The 18,112-nt window shown below is 40.6% G+C and overlaps 1 long non-coding RNA gene across 3 annotated transcripts in view; it reads left to right on the forward strand.

Moving 5' to 3' along the window:
- LOC107310980 overlaps positions 1-18,112 on the forward strand; it is a 110,040-nt gene that overhangs the window by 24,708 nt on the left and 67,220 nt on the right. For all 3 annotated transcript variants that reach the window (XR_001553815.2, XR_004306637.1, XR_004306638.1), the window contains exon 2: positions 8,019-8,102. This is a non-coding gene — a long non-coding RNA (uncharacterized LOC107310980). The remainder of the gene's footprint in view (positions 1-8,018; positions 8,103-18,112) is intronic.

The raw sequence follows: 18,112 nt of genomic DNA on the forward strand, positions 1-18,112 counted from the left end.
TCTGGAAAGAAGTCATTGTTTGGAGCCTCCTTGTTTGTCTCTCTTTTTTCTATCTATTTGGATTAGCAATCCTTGAGGGAAAGCTGATTCACAAACTCACAACGTTTTAGACCTAGGATGCTGTTATGGCTGCTGAACAATTAATAGATGTGGGATCACATAATAGCTCTCACTTACATGGAGAGAGAATCCACCCATCTCTGGCTGCATTGTTGTTTCACAGTGACTTCTGGTTAGATCTGCAGAAGGCTTTTAGTAGGCAGAAGTACTGATTTGAAATGTTATATTGATACGTACAATGAGTTTGGGTTTTACTCTGAAGATCTGCTCACATGGGAGAAAAACTATGAAGTTATTCAGAACTTAGCTAGAAATTTCCCAAGTACTCATTTATCCAAACTCCAGTTTTTCATAAGAAAAATACCAAACTCCAGTTTTTCATAAGAAAAATATCTTATATCTTCTTACACATTCTGTGTATGTAAGAAGGGGAGAAAGGAGCTGTTGTGATCAGCTTTTCTGCAAACACCCAAATCCTCACCCATATTGTTCAAGATTCCATTCAAAAAATCCTGCTGCATGAGTTCAAACAGAAGCAAGCACTGGACTTCTCTGTGGCACAAAAGAACCAACTTGTTACCATTAACATAGTTCAATTACTGTGCCTTGGGATGCAGTGTACCTGAAATATGTGGCCTTGCATGAAATACAACCAGGTTGAATTAAACAGCTGCTTCTCAGGTAGCAGCTGCTCCAAGGATAAAACAAGAGAAGCTAAGTGTGTGTGTGTGATTCATTGCATTGAGGGAGCCTGACTTTTGGGTTTGGATGCAGCCAGCCTAACTTCCTGGTGCGACAGTGCTTCCCAGGAAAACTTTGCATGTTGTAGGTGGAGGTGTTGACTTCAGCGCATGAAGTCAAGTGATGTTTAGCAACAGGCTTTGATGAGAGCAGGACCGCTTCTGTCAGATCCTCAAGGCATTACCTAACCATCTGCTTTCTAAATTCCTGGGAACTGCCCAGCAGAGGACTAATGGAGCCAGCCAGAAACATGCTCACACCAAAATGAGTTTTGCTGAACACCTGGAGCCAACACCTCAGCTGCTGAATGTGGGCAGCAATGACACTAAGCTATTTTATAGCAGCTGAAGATTTGGCCCAGGAATGCTATTATATTTCTATTTAGAGCGGTGCTAGCAATTTATAGGAGTTTGTTATTAGCAATGGGCCAAATATTTCAGCGGAAATTATGGAGTAATAACAACCACAGAAACTAAATTAGTTGTTTTTAAGTTATAAGAGCATAAAGTAATAGCATTTGACACCACTAGCCACCATTCTTTTTTGCGCTACTTAAAACTTGAGATGCACTTTGCCAAACCAATTGTTTCCAAATTCTGTCAAAAATATTGTCCTTGGGCAGAAAGCTTGGATGCTAGATTTCAACCTAGAATGATTTTTATGGCTGAATGACAGAAACCTTGAAAAGGGGATTTATAATGAATACAACCTTAACTACTGTGAACAGTGCTGCAATTCTCATTAGCTGAGCTTTTTTTCCCCTTTTTTCTCAGAATTTCAGAGGGTGGGGCTGACTATAGGAAGTAGTTGACTGGCATGTACTCTTCTGTCATGGCAGGAAAGGAACTCAGCAGCTTCGCTTCCTCTTTCATCTTTGGACATCTGTGTAGGTTCAAAGATTGTTGTGGGTCTGAAGCAATAGAGTTTCAGAACGTTATTTGATGCTGTGGCCACAAGTGTGGGCAGGCTGTGTGACTGTGGCATATGAGCCGAATGTTGACTCTTGTCCTTTTATTAAATGAGGTTTATTCATTAGGGGCTGGCAGAAAGGCTTTGGATTTGAAAACAAGCCTCACCAAAGAGGGAGGAAAGACCTGAAAGCACAGAGAGTCTCCAGGTTCATATTCTGCTCAGCTTTGCTTCTATACTCCACATTTTTCACGTTATATACTCTTTGTAAAAGTTAAACACCAGGTGTACAGGGTTGGAAGTGGGAATGGAGAGCCAGCTGGAGGATTTCTTTCTGTTTATTTGGACTTTTGCTTCCCATGAGTAGTGAGCGCAGTTGCAGAGCTCTCACAAGAGGCTGTGTGGATGCATCTTTAAGGCATTTCCTTGGTATGGCACGACATTCAATGCAAAAACATAAAGCCTTTAAAAACAGTTTGTTATAGAAACATGAGGCTTTATGGCTCCGTGTAGCCCTGAAGCAGGATTGTGACCTTCCTTTGAGACGTTCCCAATGTAAATAGCACTGTAGTTATTCAGCTTCTCAACCCTCTAGTTGGGACCTCAGCCGTGGTGGCTAAAACCAGACGGAAACTGCAAGCCCACAAGTAAGAAATGAGTTATATTGTCCACTAGGTCTCCCCAGAACTGTCTCCTGGGATGAGAGGATGGCACATGTGGTGAGTAATGTCATAATCATCACAGAGCAGAAAACAAATCCAAGCAAAAGGTCTTAGAAGTCTTTCATCTCTACTTTCCCAAGCCACAAATGGTGAAATCCTCATATGGCTTGCACAGATTGCTTTTGAAAGATGAGAACTTCCATACTCAATGGGAGAGGCAGAAAGGGACTGAAATTGCTCTGTTAATGAAGAAACCATTAATAATAACTTCTTCTGCTAAAAGCTGTTCTCATGGTACCTTCTCTTGCTGCCTTTGGTAGGAAGGGAGAAAGTTCAGTGATCACAGAAAATCTCTCCCATCTGACTATAAACATTTTTCAGATTCTTACAAGACAAGAGAGGGTTTCCCCAGAATGAGTGGCCCAGCTCACAGTTTCATAGTGCATGCATGTACTCTGCATTCAGTGCTTTAAAAGGTTTTTTATCTGCCTGCTGGCAAGCTGCCTTTCAGGAACCAGCTTTTTTCTGAATTGCTTTGTTGCTGTTATTAAATAGAAAACAACTTTTTGGTGTTTAACTTAGGAACAAGTAAATGAACTTCAAAATACTTAAGTGTTACCTGGAATGGGAAGAGGTAAATCATTCAAAGTGAAGACTCCAAGTTGAGTGCACTGAGGTGTCATCACCCAGCCCTTGGTACATAAATATGTTAGAGGCACTGAAGTAATAAGAGACTTGAGCTGGGATGTATTTCAGCAGCTCACTGTAGGTTGTGCATACTCTGCTGCCATCTGGCTAGCATCAAGCCCTTCCATCGTACCTTGGCAGTACAACAAGGAAGATTTCCTTGCGTCTGTTCTATGGGTAGCTGGGCTATCACTTCATGCAGTTATATACAAATACATACTTGTAAATCTTGCTTCTGTGCCACAGTGCAGTGGCTCTTGCTGCAATATATTTGATTCAAAATCTGTGATTTTATTTTTTTCCTCACCTGGGAATGGTCCTTTAACACATTTGTGAACCCTCTCAGTCTTGAGCAATTTTCTGTCTTCAGGGTTTGACCTGGCATTTTGAAGTTTGTCCGTGTGACTTCCCTTTGACTGTTAATATGGACAGCTTAAGAGAAAGCACTTGCTAGTGTAAAGGTGTCAGTACATGCATTTTGCCTTTGGACCTCCTTTTCCATCTGCCCTGTGCTTGTGTAATCCAAAGAAGCTGCACCAAGCCTATGCAGGGCAAGGGGAAGCGAGTAAACACAGTCATGTTTATTTGCTATCCTCTTACTATCAGATGCAAAGAAAAACTTCAAAGTGATACATAGCTAAGTTAGGTGATACACCAACAATAATTAAAACGCCCCTGCAGGAAGTCATGTCATTGAAAAAACAACTGCTTCAGAAAGCAATAACATTTTTCTGCCAAAGGCATCTGAAACTACTGTATCTGAGCCTTGATTCAAAATAATAATAATAATAAAATAAAAATTGGTGCTTGCTTCAATCCAGCCCTGCTCAGGACAATTGAATTCAATTCTGAGACTGTGCTGCCTACAATGGTGCAGAATTAAAGCTTTCTCTGTGCGGAGCAGGCTCGAGGAGGAAAGGCTGTTGGAGGCCATCACCATGGGAGAGCCTTGTGGGGGGGCAAAGCAGAGCCTTTGCAGCTGTTGCAGTCAGCATTTTTATTGAATCAGATGTTACCTGCCTTCTGCCTCCCAGTTTTCTGCCTTGTGTGAAGGAAATCAGGATGCAGTACTACTGAGAAGTTCATGGGCAGTGAAGGGGTTGTGTGACCCCTATCTTGGCTACCTGAGCATAAAGGGCAGTAACAGCAAGGTGCTGTTAAGACACTTCTGAGTGTTTGCAATGTGAATCAGTGATGTTCAGGTGGAAAACACAGATGGTTGCTTGTCATGAAACACCACAATGATGATGGGTTGCACAAAGACAAAGGCAGTAGTCATCTCCACACATTCTTCTGCACTATCACTATGTCTGTTTCAGTTGTACCAGCTTGCTCACATCCTCATCCAAAAGCAAGACCCAAAGCCCAGCAGGCCAACAAAAAAAATGGCAGCAAGGCTCTGGATCACACTGCGCTGCATGTGTCATCATAGCTACAAGAGGTGTTCTTTTCATAACTGTTGATTTTTGTTCTGTTATTAAAAATGGTCTGTGTCATTTGCTTTATGACCCATATAGCTGTAGTCCTCTGTAGATGCCATAGATGTAAGCGCTCTGTTTGTTTTCTTATTTATAATTGTCAGGATTGGAAAGATTAAATGTTTCTGAATGAGTGTTATACTGAGTTTGGAAGTCCTTAAGGTCAAGTTGCAGTCCTTATCTAAAAAGTAGCAATTGTAAAGGGAAGCAAACTGTAGAGATCTACCTGTAAGAAAAAAAAAGGAAAAGCAATTGCTGCTTTTAAGCTTTAAAGCATAGATACTTAAAAAAATTTTAAAAAATGAAAAAAAAATTGAATGCATGTCACTTTGAAGAGAGGAGTTATTCAGAGCTTGAGCAATAGAGCCCCAACAATGAAGTTAAGTTACAGAAAAAACCCATGTTTTATCAATCAACTGCTACTTTTAAGTTTGACAGCTTTTGTAAGCAGGAAAATGTCAATTACATAAGATATTTGAACCTGTGGAAATAACCCATGGAAACACAAAATGTCTGTTCACACATCAAAATGATCCAGACATGAAGGAAGTTAAAAACCAGAATGCACTAAGGAATTATCTGACGGAAAAATGGAAACTTTGTTATGAATTTTCAAGAAATATTGGCTAATTAATTTCTTTGGTGAGTTTATAAGGTTATTTAGGATTGGAGAAAATGAGGTAACTTCCCTATTTTTCCTGATGTGTAACAGCTATGGAAACACTTTGAAATGAGTGTCCCATCATTACGAATTCATTTGGTTATCCTTTTAATAACAGCGATTGTACTCAGGCGCTTTATATGTATGTTACATCCCATCTCTTTCAGGTGCTGCTTGGTCACTTCATTGAGCATCAGCTGGGTCTTATTAAATAGCCATTAAGGAAGGAAGAACTAACTAACTAGTAACAGAATTGAATGGGGAAAAAAAAAAAAAATCTAAAAAAACACATAGTCTTGGAGCTGGAAAATTATTTCTTATGGAGTAGAGACTTTCCTATTTAAGCTAACAAAAATACTGAAATTTACTGGTGTCATGTATTGCTGGATGCAAAGAAAACAACCTGTCAGGATCCTAGTTTGACAAAGCCCATTCAATTCTGTTGAGTCAATGTTCATTTTCTACACTAAGACTGCCTTTGTGGGATGTAAACAAGACAAGAACTCGGTAACATGTTTTATTAGATGCAACTGATGGAGCTGGAAAAAGTAGACAAACTTCCAGGCTTATGATCTACTCTTCAGATCTGAAGAAGTGTGTGATTTAATATAACACGTTTTGGAAAGTGTGTTAGAGCAAACTAACAACATCTAGTAGAGCCAAAGTAGACTGACCATGTGCAGATCGAATAACTAGCAAGTTTGCTGTGAATTCAAATGCCACTTTACATTGCCTTTAATTTATGTGTCAAGATGAACAAATTCGGACGACTATATATCTGCAAGGAAAACCTGTGCAGAGTTTTGATGCTGTTTTACTGCTCTGATGAAAATTATCCATCTCCTGTTAAACCTTTAGGCATATGAATGCCAAATTAGTGCCTGAAACTATATAGTCAAACAAACACATTTCCAGCAATGAGGAATACAGCTTGTAGCTTATTAACATCTCTGGGAAATGTTTCTTTTTTCCATGGAAAATTTAACATTGTCACTAAAGACTAAACATTTTTAGTCTAACCTGGAAAGTTTTCAGTGTGAGGCTGAAACAAGGAAGTTTTTCAGCCAAAATCTTCCTTCTGTTGTAGAATTTTTTTGATTGTTTGCTTTCTGTGAAAAGTCTCAATTAGCTTCCACAGACGTTTTCTGCCTGAAGAGCAAATCTGGTAGAAATATTTAATAGCCTAGATAAAGTTTATGTTAGGTGGAAAATAAGTTCTACAAGTTGAGGAGCCTCATCTTGCAACTGGCCCAGGTATAAGTCATCCAGAAGACGGCGTTTCTGCCTTTTGCCACAGATTTCTCTCTTGCCAAGGGAATAACGATGCAAAGCCAAAATCTTTTGCAAACCCACTCCACATCAGTGCTGCACAAGTTACTGAACATAAAGCAATTTTGATTCCAGCCCTGTGCTTTGATTTGTTCTACCCAGAAGGGGCGGCCATGGGGTTACTCAAGAAGTAGCTCAGAAACAGTATAGGAGCCTACAGGATAGCTTATAGCAGTGAAGCACTGACAGCCCTTTTGTTATCTCCTAATGTAGGGAAGAAAAAAAAAACATTGTTCTCACCCTCTGTAACCAGGGTGAATGAGATGTGCCCATTTGCTCTATTGAAATGGTGCAGCTCTGCTGAGCACAAGGGAGGATAGCCACAGGTGTGTTTTGGCACAGGGAAGGACCCAGGGTTATGCGTCTGCTGAGGTGCTCAGTTGTGTGAGCAAAGAGTTCTCTGTGAAGCAAACCCCAAGAGCTCAGCAGATCTCAACTTTGTTAATGAGGTTTTCAGAACTCTGTCACTATGAACAACCCTCAGTAATTGCTCTTGCTCATGACGACACTAACTAGCCCTCAGTCAGCCAGGTGAATGTGCTGTGAGGCTCTTGCTACCTAGAGGAGAGCCTTTATATGGTTATGGAACACCGTCTCTGATAGTCATCTTAAAAGCAAATTCCCATCAAGCTGCCTGACATCATTGGATAAGATTACTGACACCTGTTTAGTAAATAATAAAATTACATCAGATCTTTTCAGCACCAGGTTGTTAAAAGAGCCTAGTACAGATGTAACCTCCAGTATGAATAGGAGAATTCATTAGGCATTAAGGTCTTTAAACTCATCAGGGCTAAACAGCACTTTACCTCACACCATAACTGTTAGCAAGTGATTTAGTGACAAGGGATTGATGAGGTACATTTCCCTGGAGGGCACGGTAAATAAATTTTTTCGTCCTGAAGCATTTTTGCAGAAATGTTTATGTATTCAAGTATCCAAAGCTAATTCATTTTCAGTAGTTTGACAGATTTTTTTATTTTTTTTCCAATGACCAATGAAAATCTTGTGTGAGTTCATCTCTTTTTACGGTATTATTTTGAACTTTTCCTGCATGATCTAATCTCACAGTGGAAAACTAAATAAAAGTTTATTGGTAAGCAGGAATGAATTCACTGGCCTGCTCAGCTGGCATTATAGATGAAAACAATGCTTTGACGTTTTGGAACAGTACTTTTCCATGGGTTTGGAAGTCGTGATGGTGATGCTTAGCAAATAATTTGCATAGTTTCCCTAATTGTGCCATAGCTCTCCTTAAGAAGACCATCAGTGTAATCTCAGCTAGTTGTCAGATGCCTCATTTATATTGCAAGAGAGATTTAAAATATATATATATATATATATATTTTATTTTTATTATTTAAAAAAAAAAATATATATATATATATATATATATATATAGTCTCCAGCTATTCTAGTTGTCACACAGTCTATTACTCTGTCAAGGTTTCTTTACAGTCCCTTCAGTTTTGTTTCTTCTTGTTTCTGCAGAGGCTTATGCACATGTGAGTGATAACATGAGGCCGTGATAAGGAAAGAGTCGTGTGCCTCCAGACATCTTCCAAATGGACTGAGGTAGGAGGATTTCTGTACTTCATCTTGTGTAGTCCAAGCAAAGAGCCTAACTCCTTAAAATAATGAGGTTTTAGTATTTGGAATTTCAGTTTATATCAGGTAAATATATCATCATAAATAAACTTTCCTTTTTGGGAGGTGTTCCATTCACACAGAGCTGATTAAAAATTAAATGTTTTGTTTAAGGTTTTTTTTTCTGTGGGGAATTTTCAGTGTTGTTCTTTTATTTTTTTTAGTTAATAAAATGGAAATGATCATAGAGAGAATTCTTGAACTTTGAGTGTATTTTGAAGCACTCCTGTTAGGTTTGGTGCTGGTTAATTAAACAGCACTTTACTGTGTGCCCATTAAACACAAATAATACCACTTCATCTGCCGATCTAAGGCTTCTAAATAGCAAAATGTTTAGCCTGAAGCTTGATATGTGAATATTATGACTTAATTTATCACAAAAATTGGAAAGATATGGTCTTGAAGGGTTGACTGTTCAGTGCTTAAGGAACTGGCTGGATGGCTGCAGCTAAAAGATTGTGGTCAACTAATCTTTGTCCAGTTGGAGGCTGGTGATGAGTAGTGTCCTTCAGGGGTCTGTCTTGGAACATGTGCTTTTCATCATCTTTATTTATGACATAGGCAGTGGGATTGAGTGTATCCTCTGCAGGTTTGCTGATGACTCCAAACTGTGTGGTGCAGTTGACACAATAGAAGGAAGGGATGCCATTCAGATGGACATGGATGTGAGCCCATGGAAACCTAATGAGTTTGAACAAGGCCAAGTGCAGGGTGTTGTGTATGACTGGGGCAATCCTAGATATGCCTACAGACTGGGAGAAGAACTCACTGAGAACAGCTGTGTGAAGAAGGACTTATGGGTGGATGAAAAGCTGGACATGAGCTAGCTCTATGCACTTGTGGCCCAGAAACCCACAAGTATGCTGGACCAACTGCATCAAAAGAACAGTGGCCAGCAAGAAGAGGGATGTGATTGTCCCCCTCTATTCTGCCCTCCAGAGTCCCTAGGTCAAATTTCCAGGTCAGTTTTTCAACCTGTGCAGGTGCCAAACTAGTTCTTAACACCAGTTCCTATGCTGTAAGGACACAAATTTCGCTACCAATTGTTACTTTTTGCAGTGATTTTTATTATAATCTCTGCCAGAGTACAAGTCCTGTTGTGCCTTTGTTAAAATGTTGACATAGCAGCTTCGCACATTCACAGCAGATGGTTTCGGTGGTTTGAGATTATGATGGCAAAAAGTTAGAAGATAATTGTTTCAAGCAAGTGCAGATTCCATGTTAAAGAATCAGTCTCCTAGACTAGGCCTGATACAGTATGTCCTTGTTGGACGGCTATAACAAAATGAAAGAGAACTGCAGTCCTATCCAGCCAATGTGAACCAAAGCTTCTCATTCTCTATTTGCTTGCTGAATCAAAAATGTTTCTGTATTATGTAAATGTCCTTCTTTGCTGTGCTGTTTTTGTGTTGTTGTTTGGTTTTTTTTTAAGAATTTTGTGTGCAAACTCAGAAGGTCTGTTGTGTTTTTACGGGTGAGAAGTTTGTGTTTTAGCAACTTCATGTGGGAAGTTGCCCACTTCCTAGAAGCATAGCTCTGTCCCAGCAACACTGCCTCTGATGTTGCTGCCAGATGGATATCTCCGTGTGCACCACCTCAGCCTGTCTTAGCAGACATAAGATACTGCTGTTGTAGCTTTTTCTGGCCTTGGTGCAGGTGTAGAGGTAGTGCTGGAGGAAATGTATTTCACAAGGGCTTTGATCTCCCCCAACAGCCTGTGTAGTAGGAATCTCCTACTTGGAAATTTATGGTCAACTGTTCATTTCCACTGAAAGTTGCACTTTCAGTAGTCAGAATCTCAAATGTACTGAGATGCTCGAATCACTTTGTGATGACTAAGCCCCCTCTGAAAGTGGGATTTAGACTTTTTAAGCTATATAAGTGTTTCTGCAAATCACATGTTGGTTCATGAAGTAACGGGTGCTGATGCTTTCTTTGGCAGTCACACTGATGTTCAGAAAGCTTCAGCCAGTTGTTTTCCAATCCCTGCTAATATTTTGAGTCAACAGTCATGTCTGTCAAACCTTTCCTATAGCACTTGCAAGCCTGAAATGCTTTTTACAATGTTAATGAGGATGGGAGAGGACTTTTCCTGTTCTGGGAACAGTCTTAGCATAATAGTTTTCTTGTGTCCATATGAGATCTGTTCTGCCGACAGGGTGGAAAAAGGCCCCTTCAAAAATAGCAGTTTGATTTTGCTGTTTTCTGTATGTGCATCCCAGTGGCAAGAGAACTTTCATTTGGAGAGAAGTCCTGGTGAAAGAAGAAAGCAAGACAAGCACCAGGATAATATAGAGGCTGTGAGGGAGACATTCCTTCTTCCATGAGGCCTATCTAAATCCCTGCTTGAAATACAGCATATCATGTTTTAATCCCCAAAGATTTCCTGCTGCGTGCCATTTGCTCAGGCTATTTGTTTCCCACCCACAAGAAGACAGAAAAAGAACGTGGGTTTTTGCTCTTTTGCATGGTGTCTTTTCCCAGGCATTAGGAGATTTTTGACTGCGACAAACTTCCCACTCAGTTAACACCTCCTTATCTGAAGTCCAAGCACTTGCATATACAGACTAAGCTGGAACACGACTGCAAAGTGCAGTAATGCTCAGAGTGGAGGCTCCTGCTCAGCTCTCTCCTAAGGATTATTTAATGGCTTATTTCCCAAGTGGATTAAGCTGGACTTGGTAAAGGCACTATCAGTATCCACCCATGCAGACATTGATAAGTATATATTGAAAGGCAGCTGGCCTTAATTTCTTCTCAGAGTTAGACAAGCTCTAGAGCAAAGATGTTTGAAAGTGTCAGAGAGGCTTAGCAACACATATGCCATCAGATTCTTCGCAGGATTCGTGGTCTCCTGAAGATCACTTCTTAAGATAGCAAAGTTGACAGAGTGATTGCAAATATTAATTCCAGTTTTGAACAGCTGTTTTAGTCAACCTAACTTTGTTCCCATTTCTTGCCCGTGAGGATGTTCCTGGTTTATATGAATGTCTGTAAAATTCATACCAAAAGCTGTGCCTTCACACCAGCGCCTGTGCTGTCATGGGCCAGACAAGATTCAGCAGCTCTTAATGATCACCAAAGCTGAGCATATATACCTCTAAATTATATTTAATAATATATTAAATATATTTTACTATACTTCTAAATTATATACCTCTATGCCTCTAAATTATATTTTGAGTTATAATTTACAAAAAGAGCAGGAAAAAAATCTTTTGTTAAAAAAGCTGATCTCCTAACTCTAATTCCCTAGACTTTGTAGTATCAACCCTATGTGTTAATGTTTGTTTTCTCTCTGAAGGGAAAAAAAACTGATTGCCTGTTGCAGCTCTATCATAATAATGCAATTGCAATGTATTCTGATTTGCACAGAACTGCAATCAGCCCAAATGAAAACCAGGCTTCTTAGGTGTGCTCTTCATAGGGATCGTTTTGGAAATGTGGTCCCAACCACAGTGCAACTGGGCTGTGTATATTCTTGCACTTTGCTCTGTATATTCCTGCAGAAAGCAATGTCCCTGGCTTAGGATGTATCCACAATTTTTCTGTGTAGCACGTGAAGCGAGGTGGCTATCGTCTTTGGGATATTTGTCTTCATAGTGTCAATGGTGACAATTTTCTTCTTGGTTTCAAGACTGGGTGCAGGTCAGATGGAGCTCAGAGTCACAAAGGCAATACATTTTGAGGTGTTTGTTTGTAGGGGAAGTCTGTAAAGAGACAGCACTTGTAGGTTGTTTGACAGCTGTGAAGTAATATGGCATTGTATCATCCAGAATACCTGGATCCAACTGCTTTAGTTGTGTGTGGCAAGAGTGGAACCATGGAAAAGCAAAGAAAGAGCTTTTGTTTACTTCCTGGGGCTCTACATCTGCCATACCTTTTCCAGTGATCAATCCATAACCAAAACTGGTTTAATACAGCAGAGCTTGATCGGGTTTATTTTTATGCAGTCATAAACAAGTTTCGATCATTGCTGGTTGCAGCCGCAGTCAAGCATTTGCTCAGCTATTGGCTTTGCTGCCTCTCTGTTCTTTTTATATAACACCGCTGAGGTTCAGCGCTCACATGGGTTATACCAGGTCAGCTTTTAATTTCTTTCTTTTTTTCATTCTTTCTCTTTTTCTCTCTCAATTTTTTTAATCAAAAAGATTTTTATTGGTGCTCTGGAAAAACAAACACAACACCACTGCTGTGAGTTTTGTAACTGAACCAATAAAAAATGAAATTCACCGATGGATTCTTTAATAGCAGCAAGCAAGCCCAGTTTCTAAATGGATTTTATATTGTGCTGCTGCATAGTTAAAAAAAGGGATACAGTGTGATAACCCAGTACTGAGGGGGCTATGTGGGAGGGAGCACCCCCAGACCTCTTCTTCCTCAGTCATGGGGCCTCAGGAGGGGCATGAGGCTGAATATAATGAGGAGTGGAAGTTGCTGAGCCCAGGTGCCCTAAACCTGCTCTGAAGTACACAACTGACTCCATTTGGTGTCACCTTTTGTGGTTGTTTTTCGAATGCTTCACTTGCAGCATTTTTTGTAAATGCATCCGTCAGCAATTTTTATAAAATCCATTTTAAACCCTTCAATTTAATGAAATGGTCCTAGAGAAAACATTTAGAGCAAGGCTTTCAAAGCCATTTAGGAACCTCTGGCCGGAGAAAATGCCAGCTTGGACTCTTGAAAGTATTGTAGCTTTTATGTTCCCTGTAATTTCTTTTGGAGGCCTGTTTCAGAGCCTGGTAAGAACAAGGGATAGGGCTCATTTCAGGGACAGAATCACTCAGGATCAACCCAAAGCAACACTGTTACCTGATAGCAGCTCCTGTTTCCACCATCCGCTGAGGATGCCCGTTGGGTGCCAGGGCCATCCTGTGCAAAAGACAGCTCAGCCTCCTACCAAGCACTGCAGTGCACACCAGAGCACTACAGTGAGTTCCTGGACATGTGTTGTCTGGCTCCAAAACAGAGAATTTTGTAGCTTTTCAAAGCCAGCCTAAGGTCTTGCTTCACAAAGTGCCATGGGAGCTTCAGAAAGCACTGACTGGCTGCTGGCAGTGCTGGTTCATAGGAAAATAACCAAGGATAAGTGCAACTGTCCATCTCTTTCTGTGGTCTGGAGCTTGACAGGGTCACCTCAGAGACCATGGCTTTGAGACTTCTGTCTGTTCACTACCAGTGTTTTGTCCCCTCTGTTTCATGTTAAAAGATGCTGGGAGAGAGTAAGGAAAAGACCAGAGCAGTGCTGCCCATCCTCTCCAGCTCACCTGGACCTCAGCTGGGACCTGGAGAGTAGTGGACAAATGACAACGTGCTGAAGATAGTATCTTGTCCCTGACAAACCATACTGGAGGGAGACAAGGGCTCTGAGAAGGGGTGGATATGATGTTCATCTTTCACTGATCTCACAGACTGCCAGGATGGAAAGAAGCTGGGAATATGCTGACAATGTGGTTGTGTGGGGCTTATCTCCCCAAAGTTAGGGTTATTATCTGCACCACGTTTCGCTCAGATTTGGTCCCACTAAATAAATAAATAAAATAAAATAAAATAAAATAAAATAAAATAAAATAAAGTAAAATAAAATAAAATAAAATAAAATAAAATAAAATAAAATAAAATAAAATAAAATAAAATAAAATAAAATAAAATAAAATACATAGAACAGCTGTGGGGCTGTGAAAATTATTTTCATCTGTTTGGCTTTTAAAAATGAATTTACATCAATCTTTCCGTGGTTCCTCCCACCCACACCCTCCCCTCTCATTTCAGCGATTCTTTTAGAGAGGCAAAGGAGTAGAATTGGTCCCCATCCTGCTCTGTTCCTGCAACACACCTAGGAAATGCTAGGTACCTAATGAGGGTTGCTGAGATGGGAGCTGCACGTGGACTCAAGCAGAGAGGTAGCTCCTCTCTGGGGGCATGATGTGGTTTTTTGTGCCTTTTAGTTTGCCCTTTGAAGAGAGGAAAGCAGTGAGTGCACAGACTGCAGGCAAGAAGGGACTGGGGAAGGCAGTGCCATGGCTTCCACTTCTCTCTCTTATCAGTAAGAAGATCCAAAGTGGAACATGAAGTGCACAGAGGAGTGACTTCAGCCTCTCTGGCTCCTTGGATTCTGCTATGCACAGCATGTCTGTTCTCTGGGGAATAGTTTTAGAGGGGAGAGACCCCACTGGGCCCCACTTGGGTAGCATACATGTTCTAGTGTATACTAGGGTCCCTCCTTGGAGTCATTATGCAGCGGCCATTGTCAAACCCAGGGCTTCGGCAGACATTTAAAAAGCACAGTTCCCATGGCTGTGGATTATTTCACAGTATTGATTTGTCTTTTGCTGTTTTGTCTTGTGTTTAACAGCAGCTTTTTTCTTTGTGCCCTTAAAAAAACAGTGAGAGGAGAACTCTCCTCCGAGGCTCCTGTAAAGGATGGATGTGTGTGTGCGTGTGCATTTAAGTGTCTCTACGTAGATAATCGTAGCCTAGGGAAGTACTTCTGGCTTCAGATAAAGCTACATTTTTGTTCATGGCACTATCAAAGTTCATCTCCTGTGGACTGTAATTCCTAGAATCCAAAGGAGGGAAAAGGAAAAAATAGCATAGGGGCTTTTTTGGCTATTTTTTTTTTCCTGTGCTAGAAGACCATTTAATCTTCATTGCAGGGTGAGAAGGTGAGGCACCAGACCTCAAAGTGAGCTGCAGTAGAATCCTGGCAAACCTCCCGCTTTGTAAACTCCGTCCATAGGCAACACTCATCTTGTGCCAAGTTTGCTTAGCTAAAAATGACTGGGCCAAAGTTTCAAAAGTGGCTATTTGGCAACAACTACCATTATATTATTTTTGTCTTAGCAAGGGGAAAAAAAATCATATTGTGAATGACAAGGAAAAAAAAGGCTGGGGACCCTCCTTCTGGGTAGGCTGATGCAATTTCATTTCTGTGATATTGTCCTCTCTTGTAAAGTGTTTCTGTATCCAGAGATGGAGAGCATCAAATAACAGGCTGGTATTGCTGTCACAAAGCAGTAATAGTAGCATGCTCATATTCTTTATGCCACACTCATCACCCCGTCTCTAAGATCAGTTGAAGTCTGTGGAGTTGTGCCAATTTTCCTTGGCTTATCTGTCTTCCTATCTTGTTTCTCAATTAGAGGAAGTAAACGATCCTTTTGTTTTCATCTCTCCTTTCTTTAGGAAATGTTAAAGATGGGCTCAAATTGCAGTGAAGCTGCATTGCTGGGGAGCCAGATGGCCAATGGGGGACAAGGAGGCAATGCAAGGCCTTGGAACTGATGGCCTTACGTTCCTGAAGTCAGGATTTCTGGCTCGCCTGCTTTGCTGTTGGGCTCAGCTTTACAGGCTTGTAGCAAGCTGGAGTACTGGAAGTGGAGGAATCAGGTTCAACTTCCATGCTCTCCCTGTAACAGCACCTGTTTATGATACTTGGCAAGCTGTGGGAATTAAGTTCTACTACTTAATTAATGTTATCTCTAGTCTGCCTTGAAGTACTTTTAGTTATTTATTAAAATCACAAATGAATAAGAGGAATAAGAGAGTAGGGTGCTGGCCTTTGCCACACATCACCCTCAGGTTATGACATCTTCTAAAGCATTTGCTATAAACTGTTGTCAGAGAACCTCTCAGCAGGCTTCCCTTTGCTGATAGCTGACTTAGATGAGGTAAAACGGAAGCAGAATAAATTAGCTCTGAGCTGCCATGGCCAGATCACTGCCAGTATGTGAACGAGGCAGTCTGCAGTGAAATGCTGTGCCCCATCACAGCATGCTCTCAGACTGCAGAACAAGGCACTTGCACTTGTGGTTTTTCCCTGTTTTTAGTCATGAATGATGTTCCTGGTAGGCCAACATATTGTGGTGAATGACAGCAGCTTTCCCACTCCCTTCAGTGGGATTTTACTCTCAACGCGCTGAAGAGAATGTGAAGGCCAAGATTTTCCATGAGTGCAGATGTGAAGTGCTTTAATTTTAAGGCACCAAAAATCCAAATCTCCAAAGGAGGCATAGCCTGGGGGCAGGGAGGGCAGTTGTTCAAATTTTGTTAAAAACCTCATCCTGCTGTAGGGTCTCAAGTTTGCCATTCAAAATCATTAGCACTCTTTAAATTTGGCCTAAAAATCCCTATGAAAAGTTACAGCACGTGCTGAGTAACTACTTTTCACAGTGTAGTAACTTGGCCCTTTCAAAGGGTAGCTTTTAGAAGCGCATATTACCAACTAAAGGCTTGCCAAATTTCTTTTTTCCTCTCCATGCTCCAAGTAATGATTCATGGAGGCTCATCAATTTTGTCTCTAATAAGGTGCTGCTATCCTGTTCACAGAGGTAAAGGAAGCTAGAGCAAAATTTCGAAGAAAGATGTTTTGTCTAGGAGGTTTGTCATCCAAAGCAATGCAGGAAAAGTGTTTTGAGGTGGGGAAAAAAAAAAAGGCATGTGGTACTACACTAAAAACTGTATTTTCATGTGAGTTTTGCATTTGCAGAAGTACCAGATTGATTGCATTGTTTCCTAGTATACGGTTTGCAAGACAGTAAATAAGCTGTTTGCTAACGTGTACATGATGGACATGCATATCGTATTTTTGCATGTGTGCACATCAGACTCTCCTGAATAACCTAAATGGTGGGCCAGACCCACTAATGTGAATCAGTGGATTCTCAAGCAGTGAGTTCATTCGTGGTTTACTTATTAGGAAGAGTAGCTCATTAATAAAATCACTGTTGCTTCTGGTAGAGCATGGATGTGCCTTTCCTGAATGAGTACGATGGCATCAAGCTCCTGGTGCCCACTCCTGGCAGCACCATCCTTTTGGATGTTTCTTGGAAGAGTCTGGGGCATGAATGTTATGTCTCTGTGGGTCACATTTGTGTGCTCACCCTGGCTTGTCCTTGTGCTCAAAAAACAGAATCCAGAAACCTGAGCACAAAATCCGGGGAGATTAATTAGGAACAAGGTTCAAAAATCCCTTTAGTTCCTACACAAAGCAGCCTTGAGTGATGTGAAAAAGACTTTTCTTTATTCTGGTGCCTTTTCTGATTCCTGTAAGAGCAATTACATGAGATAAGAGTTCAGCTCTTCATCCCTTTCTGGTTCCTTTCAAGGCTCTGATAACAAAATCTGTCCCAGACCTCTCTTCTTGTTTTTTTTCTGGAGTCTGAAAAAGGCCAAGTCTACCTCGCTAGAGACCTTATTTCTAAGTCTGACCAACCAGACAATTTACTTCAGGGTATGATCAGATTCCAAGCCACAGTGTGAAAATGTCAAAGGTCCCTGGAAAATATGTAATTACATTTGAGATTTGGAGGAAACAATTAATGAAATGGAATTTCTTGGCCCTTCGCTCCATCGGATGATATGTAGTAGCTTGCCTGTGAGCTGAAGCCTGAGTACACTTATGGCACAGAAGAGTTTTTATCATTTTAAAACTTAATTATATAGGCTGTAATTAAGCTATATACAAAATGTCTGGTTCTTTGAAGTATATTAATTTTTGGGAAGTTCTCAAGCACCCAGTAGCTGCAGAACAATCATGAAAGAAGACAAAGCTTGAATAATGATGACAGTTGCAAGCCACAAATAATAGGAACAACCTTTCCAAAACAAAGGGCTTCACATTTTCCAAAAGTAGGAGCATTATTATTTGTGTGTATTTGCAATTTGTACATGCCTTGGAGGGACTAACCTCAACTACAGTGCTTGAAATAATTGTGGGATGACATAAATGGGCATTTTTCTATTGAGGCAATCATTTTTCTCACAGCATGCCAGTTTTTGTTTACTATTCAACAAATGAAAACGAATAAAAGTCTAAGTCTAAAATAACCAGGACAGGGCACTTGCATAAGCTAATATTTTTTGTCTAAAAAAAAAATAATAATGATAGGAGGGAGGTCTAAGTGGACATTTAGTGTGTGCATTTCTGTATTAGCTGC

Source organism: Coturnix japonica, chromosome 3, assembly GCF_001577835.2.
Source record: "Coturnix japonica isolate 7356 chromosome 3, Coturnix japonica 2.1, whole genome shotgun sequence".
Lineage (NCBI taxonomy): Eukaryota > Metazoa > Chordata > Aves > Galliformes > Phasianidae > Coturnix > Coturnix japonica.